The 12,632-nt window shown below is 39.9% G+C and overlaps 1 protein-coding gene across 14 annotated transcripts in view; it reads right to left on the bottom strand.

Annotated features, from left to right (window-relative positions):
• PARD3B (par-3 family cell polarity regulator beta) overlaps positions 1 to 12,632 on the bottom strand; it is a 1,110,743-nt gene that overhangs the window by 589,127 nt on the left and 508,984 nt on the right. The gene's annotated exons all lie outside the window — the stretch shown is intronic.

Here is a 12,632-nt window from a genome sequence, read left to right as displayed (position 1 = left end):
ATGAATCATACAAGATACAAAGGCCAACCCACACTGAAGGTGTTATCTATATAAACACAAGTTGCTGTCTCCTCTGTATAAATGATAGGTACACATAGCCCTGGGGGGACTTTTTTCCCCTGTTTAGATGATTTGCTTGGAAAGAAATCAGCTAAAATGCCAGATGATGTGTTATATATGAAATTCTGTTTAGAGAGTTTTGAAAGATGTCTCAGAAAGATAGGCAGTTACAGAGGCTGAAACCAAGATCCAGAAGAACCATCCATATGATGATGCAGTGGGCAGAGAAAACAAACAATGGTTTTAAATGTGATCCCCACGTCAAATATCACAAAGGCAAAGTTCAAAATTGTATGGTGAGTAGGAGCCGGGATTTATTTAAGAATGGTTCATGATTCTCCTGAGCAAAATCAGAAAGACAGCTTGTCATCAATACTGGTGTTACTTTATTCCAGGGCCATTGACACCTGGAAAGCTCTGGGGATCCCAGTTAAGGTGCCAAGAAGGCTTTCTGTAAGAACTGGGAGGCCCCAAGCATGGAGAGGCTGGGAGGGTAATGTGAAGAAGGTAAAGAGGAACTCGGTGGCCACAGGCAAAAATAGACTGAGCAACTAGAAGACACAGGAAAACTTAGCAACAACTCCACATACAAAGCAAATGAGAAGGAGTGTCCAAAAGAAACTGAAAACTATGCTTATATTTCTTCCTTGAGGAAGGGCAAGCAAAGGGAAAGTTTTAGCAACTGCTGTGATTTGTGCCAGAAAACTCCACCACCAAGAATCTTGGGCTTTGGCCCACTGAAGGTTTGAATGATCTACTTTTAATTTAAGATGTCTTGACATGCATGAGAAATCAAAGACGAGAGTTTTCAGTTGGGCATTTATAAAGGTACGTATGAAGTTCATACTGGAAATCATACTGGCTTCCAGAATGACTGACAGAGACAAACATGAGGTAAAGCGAAGAAAAGAGGAAGATTAGCACACGCCAACCAATGGCACTGCAGGCAAACCAATGAGAAAACCAGGATTTTATGCTCACAGAATCTTCGGAGTATCTTCACATTGTGTCTAGAATAACGTGTGGTTAACAAAGCCACAGAGGTGAGCCTAGAAGACAGGTGGGGTGGTAGGAAGGAGGAAGGAACTGAAATTAACACGATAAACGGGTTCTGTAGAAATAGGGGTAAAGGCTGGTTTTGCAGAGGTTCAGTGTCCCTTTGCTATAAGATATTACTTCTGTGCTATGGAATTATCAGGTCACAGAAACACCTCATTTGAAGAAAGAGAATACGTTCTCTTTCCAATGCTACTGACACTTAGGATAACATAAACAGGGAAAATGTTATTCAAACACACCTAAACTGATATATGCTCAGTCATGTCTGACTCTTTGTGATCCCATGGACTGTAGCGCACCAGGCTCCTCTGTCCATGGAATTCTCCAGGCAAGAATGCTGGAGTGGGTAGCAATTCTCTTCTCTAGGGGATCTTCCTGACAAAGGGATCAAACCCAGGTCTCTTGCATTGCAGGCAGATTATTTACCATCTGACTACCAGTAAGCCCTAAATTGGTAAATATTAATATTTCACTTTCATGATGAAAATGCATTGCAAATGATTAACATTTTTTAAGGGCTTAAAAAGAGATAAATAGAAGAAAGAAAAAGGCTCTGCCAGGTAAGCAATATTAATAGTAAGTTAATAATGTTAACAGGTTGCATAAACTGCATCATGGTTGCCTAGATGCTAATTACCTTATACTATGACACTTGTTGAATGCATTTGACATTACAATATAGAAATGTCCTTCAAACATACAGTGAAAAGAGAGCAGGTGTGAGGAAATCAGTGCTTCAGGTGGCCCTGGCACTGTGAGCCCTCCAGGAGGGTTGCATCTCAGAGTCCAAGTTTTCCTGGTTAACTCAGGAAGTATATTGGATAAGCTATACCCAAGGGCCATTCCAGATCTGAAAAGAGATAGTTCTGTGATTTATATAGCCAATAAGGAAATTGAAGTCCAGAGAAATTAAGTTCCTAAGTCTTTTGGACTTGATTTCTGCTCCAGTTTTATTCACTTGACACTTTTCCATTGCAGGGTCACACCTCCATGTGGGTGAGTGCGTGGAAGTAAGAAGAGCGGTGTCTCTTCAGTGCAGTAGCAATTCTTTTCATCAAAAAAGGTTAGCAGATAGGAACATGTGGATAGGAAAATACAGAAAAAAGGAAAGGATGGTGGGAACTGAGTGACTAAAAGGCAAATAGCAACCCATATCACACAGCAAGATGCTGACACCATGAGTCAAGGCCCACCAGCACATGTCACAGAGGGCATGGTCTCTCTAATAAATGATTTAAAAATTCTTTTCCTATGAACCATATAAATACCTCAAACAAACAAACAAAAAGATTAGTGGGAATTCCTTGTTGGTTCAGTGGTTAGGACTTCACGCTTCGATGGCAGAGGGCATGGGTTCAATCCTTGGTAAGGGAACTAAGAGCCCACAAGCCATTTGGTACAAACAAAAAATAAAATAAGATTTAAAAAATAGTGAAAGTGGCATATTATTTGTTTTTGGAGGCAACTAGATTGTGTATGTGTTTTTATGGGCATGAGATAGGGCTTTTCAACTGATGCCTAACAAACTGCCCCGAACTGAAACCTGGAGACCCATAAAAAACACACGCACATTCATAATGTTATGAAAATGATCACATGGACCACAGCCTTGTCTAACTCAATGAAATTATGAGCCATGCTGTATAAGGCCACTGAAGACGGACAGGTCATAGTAGAGAGTTCTAACAAAATGTGGTCCACTGGAGAAGGGAATGGCAAACCACTCCAGTATTCTTGCCTTGAGAACCTCATGAACAGTATGAAAAGGCAAAAAGATAGGACACTGAAAGATGAACTCCCCAGGTGGGTAGGTGCCCAATATGCTACTGGAGAAGAGTGGACAAATACTCCAGAAAGAATGAAGAGACAAAGAAAAAATGATGCCCATTTGTTGATGTGACTGGTAAAGGAAGTAAAGTCCGATGCTGAAACAAACAATATTGCATAGGAACCTGGAATGTTAGGCCCATGAATCAGGGAAATTGGAAGTGGTCAAACAGGAGTTGCCAAGAGTGAACATGGACATTTTGGGAATCGGTGAACTAAAATGAACTGGAATGGGTGAATTTAACTTAGATGACCATTATATCTACTACTGTGGGCAAGAATCCATTAGAAGAATTGGAGTAGCCCTCATAGCCAGCAAAAATAGTTCAAAATGCAGTTTTTGGCTGCAATCTCAAAAACGACAGAATGATCTCTGTTCGTTTCCGAGGCAAACCAATCAATATCACAGTAATCCAAGTCTATGCCCCGACCAGTAATGCTGAAGAAGCTGAAGTTGAACAGTTCTGTGAAAACCTACAAGACCCACTAGAACTGACACCCAAAAAAGATGTCCTTTTCATTATAGGGGACTGGAATGCAAAAGTAGAAAGTCAAGAAATACCTGGAGTAACAGCAAATTTGGCCTTGCAGTACAAAATGAAGCAGGGCAAAGGGTAACAGTTTTGCCAAGAGAGCTCACTGGTCACAGCAAACCACTCTTCCAATAATACAAGAGAAGACTCTACATGTGGACATCACCAGATGGGCAATACAAAAATCAGACTGATTATATTCTTTGCAGCCAAAGATGGAGAAGCTCTATACAGTCAGCAAAAACAAGACCAGAAGCTGACTGTGGCTCAGATCTTGAACTCCTTTTTGCATAATTCAGGCTTAAATTGAAGAAAGTAGGAAAAACCACTAGACCATTCAGGTATGACCTAAATCAAATCCATTATGATTATACAGTGGAAGTGACAAGTAAATTCAAGGAATTAGATCTGGTAGACAGAGTTCCTGAAGAGCTATGGACAAAGGTTCGTGACATTGTACAGGAGGCAGAGATCAAGACCATCCCAAAGAAAAAGAAATGCAAGAAGGCAAAATGGTTTTCTGAGGAGGCCTTACAAATAGCTGAGAAGAGAAGAGAAGGTAAAGGAGAGGAGAACAGGAAAGATATACCCATTTGAATGAAGAGTTTCAAAGAATAGCAAGGAGAGATAAGAAAGCCTTCCTCAGTGATCATTGCAAAGAAATAGAGGAAAACAATACAGTGGGAAAGACTAGACATCTCTTCAAGAAAATTAGAGATACCAAGGGAACATTTCATGCAAAGATGGGCACAGTAAAGAACAGAAATGGTATGGACCTAACAGAAGCAGAAGATATTAAAAAACATGGCAAGAATGCACAGAAGGACTATACAAAAAAGATCTCATGACCCAGATAACCATAATGGTGTGATCACTGGACTAGCCAGACATCCTGGAATGTGAAGTCAAGTGGGCCTTAAGAAGCCTCATTATGAACAAAGCTAGTGGAGGTGATAGAATTCCAGTTGAACTGTTTCAAATCCTAAAAGATGATGCTGTGAAAGTGCTGCACCCAATATGCCAGCAAATTTGGAAAACTCAGCAGTGGCCACAGGACTGGAAATGTCGGTTTTCATTCCAATCCCAAAGAAAGGCAATGTCAAAGAATGTTCAAACTACCACACAATTGCACTCATCTCACACACTAGCAAAGTAATGCTCAAAATTCTCCAAGCCAGACTTCAACAGTACGTGAACCATGAACTTCCAGATGTTCAAGCTGGATTTAGAAAAGGGAGAGGAACCAGAGATCAAATTGTCAACATCCGTTGGATCACAGAAAGAGCAAGAGAGTTCCAGGAAAACATCTACTTCTGCTTTATTGACTACACCAAAGCCTTTGACTATGCGGATCACAACAAACTGTGGAAAATTCTTGAGGAAACGGAAGTACCAGACTACCTTACCTGCCTCCTGAGAAATGTGTATGCAGGTCAGGAAGCAACAGTTAGACATGAAACAACAGACTAGTTCCAAATAGGAAAAGGAACACGTCAAGGCTGTATATTGTCACCCTGCTTATTTAACTTATATGCAGAGTACATCATGAGAAATGCTGGGCTGGAGGAAGCAGAAGCTGGAATCAAGATTGCCGGGAGAAATATCAATAAGCTCAGATATGCAGATGACACCACCCTTATGGCAGAAAGCGAAGAAGAACTAAAGAGCCTCTTGATGAAAGTGAAAGAGGAGAGTGAAAAAGTTGGCTTAAAACTCAGCATTTAGAAAACTAAGATCATGGCATCTGGTCCCAGCACTTCATGGCCAATAGATAGGGAAATGGAAATAGTGAGATACTATTTTGGGGGGCTCCAAAATCACTGCAGATGGCAATTGCAGCCATGAAATTAAAGGACATTTGCTCCTTGGAAGAAAAGCTATGACCAACCTAGACAGTATATTAAAAATTAGAGACATTACTTTGCCAACAAAGTTCCATCTACTCAAAGCCAAGGCTTTTCTAGTAGTCATGTATGGATGTGACATTTGGACTATAAAGAAATCTGAGTGCAAAGAATTGATGCTTTTGAACTGTGGTATTTGAGAAGACTCTCAAAAGTCTCTTGGAGTGCAAGGAGATCTAACCAGTCAACCCTAAAGGAAATCAGTCCTGAATATTCATTGGAAGGACTGATGCTGAAGCTGAAACTCCAATACTTTGGCCACCTCATGTGAAGAGCTGAGTCACTGAAAAAGATCGTGATGTTAGGAAAGATTGAAGGCAGGAGGAGAAGGGAATGACAGAGGATGAGATGGCTGGATGGCATTACCGACTGGATGGACATAAGTTTGAGCAAGCTCTGGGACTTGGTGAAGGACAGGGAAGACTGGCATGCTGTAGTCCATGGGGTTGCAAAGAGTCGGACACAACTGAGCAAGTGAATTGAACTGAATGTCTGAATAGCAGTGAAATTTATGGCAAAGCACCAAAAAGAGATCACCCTCACTACAGCAGTGCCTGAGCAGGTCTTGTGCCCAGCCCATGATGAATGCAGCAGCTGTGACATGCTTTCAGATATCTGATGGAAAAACCACATGAGAGAAACCAAGTCATATTTTAGAAGAATTTCAGTTTTCCAAATACTTTAGCCTTAAATATCAATCACTCCATTAACAAAGTGACTCCCAGTATTGTCATAAAAGAAAAAAGAAGTTCAAGTTGATGAACAGCACTATTTTTCTTTCCTTTTGGATTGCAAAACCTGAAGTCTGTTCAACACACAGTGTGACAAATGCAAGCAATTCACAGAACTGTCCAGTGACACAATAGTTATGAATGAGCAGACACACGATAAGATATTTTTAGTATTTAGAAACTTTAATGGGAGTAACATTGCTATAAAAGGAAGTGAAGGTTTTTGTAACTGACTTTTATTGAGAATTATACTTTTCTCTGAGGATGCTTATACCTCTATCTTGAAGTATATCGTCGCTGTATTCCTGAGGGTATATACTTTTTCTCGTATTGAAGTTTTCACATTTTATCCAGCTGATACACACAAAACTATAGTTTTTCATACTGTTACCACATGGCAATATCAATTTTCTCATGTTATTTAAAGCCAATTAATGATGTGTTTATCCTAAAGGAAATCAGTCCTGGGTGTTCATTGGAAGGACTGATGTTGAAGCTGAAACTCCAAAACTTTGGTCACCTGATGCGAACAGCTGACTTACTTGAAAAGACCCTTATACTGGGAAAGATTGAGGGCAGGAGGAGAAGGGGACGACAGAAGATGAGATGGTTGGATGGCATCACCAACTCAGTGGACATGGGTTTGGGTGGACTCTGGGAGTTGGTGATGGACAGGGAGGCCTGGTGTGCTGCGTTTCATGGGGTCGCAAAGAGTCAGACATGACTGAGCAACTGAACTGAACTGAATGCCATGTCTTATACATGCACTAGGTCTCTCACTCTATGTATAAAATCATATGTAATTCACTAATCAGATAATTCCATTTTCATTGATAACTTGACAAATGGGAAGTCCTCTTTTATGGAACATATTTGAAAATGTAGCATAGAACTAAAACTCCTATGCTAGTAAGACACAGACCTGTAGCCACTTTACAGATTACAAAAATATATGTGTGAAGCTTCATGTTTATACATGCTAAACATTATTTAGACAAAAACCATTTTGATTACCGTGCTATGGCAAGGACTGTATTATCTGTTCATGTAATATATAAAAAATAATATCACGTATGAAGAGATTGTCAAAGATTATGCAGTCAAATTTGTAGGAAAAAGTGTAATAGCTATTTTAGGCATTGATTAATATGTAGCCAATTAAATATCATTAATAAAATATTTTTCATATTATCTTACATCTTTAGTGTATTAGCTGTATTAATTTTTTAAGATTGTTGTGATTTTTTTCCTTCATTTTAAATAAGCAGTCCTTTATATTTTTGTACATAATATGTATGTTTCTTTTCTTAAATGCAACCTTCCCAAGTTTTACACATTGAGAGTCCCACAAAATGTGGTTCTGCTTCTGTGCCTTTTTAGGGCATGTCACATACTGTTTTGTCTTCGTATAAAGTTGTATTTTATTTCCCGTCTCCTTAATTTATTCATTTGACATATCTTTACTGAATGCCTAAAATATACTAAGCAGTCTTCTAGGCATTCTGGATACATCAGCACAGAACACGCAAAGATCTTAACCTTGCAGTGCATGTAAATAGTTAGAGGGAGACAGATAATAAACACGTACATATATAAATGTGGGCGTTTAAGTTAGGGATAAAGCAAGTTCTTAAACAGGAATATGAGAAGAGAGAAAGTGATGGGGAGGAGAGTAAGGTAGGGTGACATTATATTGTAAGCTCTCAGATAGCAAGCAACTCACCCTTAGACAACCATTTAGCAGGCTGGGTACTTACCAGATGCCTGCTGAATTGAACTAAACAGAACAAAAGGAACAAAGATAAACTTCTAAATTCAGAAATCTTCAGGATTCTGAAATGTTTCAGACAAGGGGGTTTTTTGGTTCGTGAAAGGGGTCTGTGCCCCCAGTAAGTAAATAAATTACTATTGTCAGGTTTGTTTCCTTTCACCTAACACATTTTTTTCCTTAGCATCAGCATTTACTTTAAAACAAACACTATTCACACTAATGCAGCATGTTATCACCCATGCAATTTAATGATAAGTGAGCATAAAAGTGACACCAACATCAATGCTAACTAATTTCAGTAGAGGCTCTGAAATATTAACTACACTCTTGTCAGTTACTGCAGTTTATAAAGGGATCTATTGCCTGGTCAGTTGATCTTTCAGTTTTCTACAGTTTACAATCTTACATCCTGGATATTTATGAAGTTAAGTTATCTTCATAAGATTTATGGCAACCTATGGGAGAAGTAGAAGGAAAATAGTTGAGTTTACTTGAAAAGGTTCTTTAGGAGACTTGACTTTTAAACAGAATTTTTGAAATGCATAGCATGTATGAATTGATAAACTGGTATAAAATGATGACGCATATTTATAGTAGGCAGAGGGGCATATGACTTTAGAGGCTAGAGATGGGCCTCCTTGCATGGATACTAATAAGATTTGCTCAGCCTGAAAACAGGCATGAATCAAACAACTAGAGAAGAAAGTGACTGAGTGGTCTGGTTAGATCATTCCCGTAGGAAGGTCTTAAACTGCGATAGTTTTAATTTGATCTAATTTGAAAAAGACTAAGGCTTCCAAAGAGAGACAATCTATAGAGTTTTGTTCAAGTACTGAAGAATTGATTAAAATACATTTTGGAAAGACATTTGTAGCTTATAAATATATTAAATATGTTGACTAAAAAAGTAAGTGAAGTTATATTTTCCAAAATGGGTTCTTAAGCAATTTTCCTTATAAAAACCATAAAGTGAATTTGGATGTGTTCAGTGGAGGGGGTTTGGGTTTGGGAGGATTGTTTCCCTCAGCAGGGAGCACATTTGGGATGATGGTTCATTAGGGCAGTGATATTGATATGCAGGAAGTGTTCATGGAACCTTTATTTTGTCCTAGATTTTAGGCCAGAGCTCCCATTGAGTTGAAAACAACCTCTGAAAGACTTCTTCCTAGTTCTCTACAGGATGAGAAAGGGAAAAATCTAGCAATGCCTTCAGGCCATTGAGCTGCAGTTGCAAACAATTACCAGCAACATCAAAGTCAGTCAGTCAGTTCAGTCACTCAGTCCTGTGCAACTCTTTGCGACCCCACGAATCACAGCACGCCAGGCCTCCCTGTCCATCACCAACTCCCAGAGTCCATCCAAACTCATGTCCATCGAGTTGGTGATGCCATCCAGCCATTTCATCCTCTGTCATCCCTTTCTCCTCCTGCCCCCAAACCTTCCCAGCAACAGGGTCTTTTCCAATGAGTCAACACTTCGCATGAGGTGGCCAAAGTATAGGAGTTTCAGCTTCAACATCAGTCCTTCCAATGAATACCCAGGACTGATATCCTTTAGGATGGACTGGTTGGATCTCCTTGCAGTCCAAGGGACTCTCAAGAGTCTTCTCCAACACCACAGTTCAAAAGCATCAATCCTTTGGTGTTCGGCTTTCTTCACAGTCCAGCTCTCACATCCATCCATACATGACTGCTGGAAAAACCATAGCCTTGACTAGATGGACTTTTGTTGGCAAAGTAATGTCTCTGTTTTTTAATATGCTCTCTAGGTTGGTCATAATCTTCCTTCCAAGGAGTAAGCGTATTTTAATTTCATGGCTGCAATCACCATCAGCAGTGATTTTGGAGCCCAAAAAAATAAAGTCTGACACTGTTTCCACTGTTTCCCCATCTATTTCCCATGAAGTGATGGGACAAGATGCCATGATCTTAGTTTTCTGAACGTTGAGCTTTAAGCCAACTTTTTCACTCTCCTCTTGCACTTTCATCAAGAGGCTCTTTAGTTCTTCTTCACTTTCTGCCATAAGATTGGTGTCATCTGCATATCTGAGGTTATTGATATTTCTCCCGGCAATCTTGATTCCAGATTGTGCTTCCTCCAGCCCAGCGTTTCTCATGATGTACTCTGCATATAAGTTAAATAAGCAGGGTGGCAATATGCAGCCTTGATGTACTCCTTTTCCTATTTGGAACCCATCTGTTGTTCCATGTCCAGTTCTAACTGTTGCTTCCTGACCTGCATACAGGTTTCTCAAGAGACAGGTCAGATGGTCTGGTATTCCCATCTCTTTCAGAATTTTCCACAGTTTATTGTGATCCACACAAAGGCTTTGTTATAGTCAATAAAGCAGAAATAGATGTTTTCCTGGAACTCTCTTGCTTTTTTGATGATTGAGTGGATGTTGGCAATTTGATCTCTAGTACCTCTGCCTTTTCTAAAACCAGCTTGAACATCTGGAATTTCACAGTTCACATATTGCTAAAGCCTGGCTTGGAGAATTTTGAGCATTACCTTACTAGCATGTGAGATGAGTGCAATTGTGTGGTAGTTTGAGCATTCTTTTGCATTGCCTTTCTTTGGGATTGGAATGAAAACTGACCTTTTCCAGTCCTGTAGCCACTACTGCTGTGTGAGGCCACCCAAGACAGACGGGTCATGGTGAAGAGGTCTGACAGAATGTAGTCCACTGGAGAAGGGAATGGCAAACCACTTCAGTAATCTTGCCTTGAGAACCCCATGAACAGTATGAAAAGGCAAAATGATAGGATACTGAAAGAGGAACTCCCCAGGTTGGTATGTGCCCGATATGCTACTGGAGATTAGTGGAGAAATAACTCCAGAAAGAATGAAGGGATGGAGCCAAAGCAGAAACAATACCAAGTTGTGGATGTGACTGGTGATAGAAGCAAGGTCCGATGCTGTAAAGAGCAACATTGCACAGGAACCTGGAATGTTAAGTCCATGAATCAAGGCTAATTGGAAGTGGTCAAATAGGAGATGGCAAGAGTGAACATCGACATTCTAGGAATCAGCGAACTAAGATGGACTAGAATGGGTGAATTTAACTCAGATGATCATTATATCTACTACTGTGGGCAGGAATCCCTTAGAAGAAATGGAGTAGCCATCATGGTCAACAAAAGAGTCCTAAATGCAGTGCTTGGATGCAATCTCAAAAACGACGGAATTATCTCTGTTCATTTCCAAGGCAAACCATTCAATATCACGGTAATCGAAGCCTATGCCCCAACCAGTAATGCTGATGAAGCTGAAGTTGCACGGTTCTAATGAAGACCTACAAGACATTTTAGAACTAACACCAATAAAAGATGTCCTTTTCATCACAGGGGACTGCAATGCAAAAGTAGGAAGTCAAGAAACACCTGGAGGAACAGGCAAATTTGGCCTTGGATACAGAATGAAGCAGGGCAAAGGCTAAGAGAGTTTTGCCAAGAGAATGCACTGGTCATAGCAAACACCCTCTTCCGACAACACAAGAGAAGACTCTACACATGGACATCACCAGATGGTCAACACCAAAATCAGATCGATTATATTCTTTGCAGCCAAAGATGGAGAAGCTCTATACAGTCAGCAAAAACAAGACCGGGAGCTGATTGTGGCTCAGATCATGAACTCCTTATTGCCAAATTCAGACTTAAATTGAAGAAAGTAGGGAAAACCACTAGACCATTCAGGTATTACCTAAATCAAATCCCTTATGATTATACAGTGGAAGTGAGAAATAGATTTAACGGACTAGACCTGATAGACAGAGTGCCTGATGAACTATGAATGGAGGTTCGTGGCACTGTACAGGAGACAGGGATCAAGACAATCCCCACGGAAAAGAAATGCAAAAAAGCAAAATGGCTGTCTGAGGAGGACTTACAAATAGCTGGGAAAAGAAGAGAAATGAAAAGCAAAGGAGAAAAGGAAAGATATTCCCATCTGAATGCAGAGTTCCAAAGAATAGCAAGGAGAGATAAGAAAGCCTAACTCAGTGATCAATGCAAAGAAATAGAGGAAAACAACAGAATGGAAAAGACTAGAGATTTCTTCAAGAAAACTAGAGATACCAAGGGAATATTTCATGCCAAGATGGGTACAATAAAGAACAGAAATGGTATGGACCTCACAGGAGCAGAAGATATTAAGAAGAGGTGGCAAGAATACACAGAAAACTGTACAAAAAAGATCTTCATGACCCAGATAATTACGATGGTGTGATCACTCACCTAGAGCCAGACATCCTGGAATGTGAAGCCAAGTGGGCCTTAGAAAGCATCATTATGAACAAAGCTAGTGGAGGTGATGGAATTCCAGTTGAGCTATTTCAAATCCTGAAAGATGATGCTGTGAAAGTGCTGCACTCAATATGCCAGCAAATTTGGAAAACATCAAAGTACTAAATTCAAATCACTAAGTCCTTCATGACAGATGAGAAACATCCACAAGTCAATTTCAGGCATCCTGGGCACACATCTATATGATTTATCAGCTACATTTGAAATCTTTGGTTGTTACACTTTATTGGGTCATTCAAAGTTCCTGGAAAGACTGGAAAAAGTGGGGTGCTATGGAGCCACTGTTATCTCTTAGGAACATTCAAAAGATAGTTTTATGCCAATGCCTGTGGGCCCCAAATGCTGTCTGCTGTGTTGTAGCAAAGGGACCTGATGCCTCTCTTACTTCCTCTGATGTGGAAGGCATAGTTTCTACTTAATAGCACTTATTCTAAATAAGA

Source organism: Giraffa tippelskirchi, chromosome 3, assembly GCF_054371585.1.
Source record: "Giraffa tippelskirchi isolate mGirTip1 chromosome 3, T2T-mGirTip1v1.2.pri, whole genome shotgun sequence".
Classification (NCBI taxonomy): Eukaryota; Metazoa; Chordata; class Mammalia; order Artiodactyla; family Giraffidae; genus Giraffa; species Giraffa tippelskirchi.
This window is presented reverse-complemented; position numbering and strand designations above follow the sequence as displayed.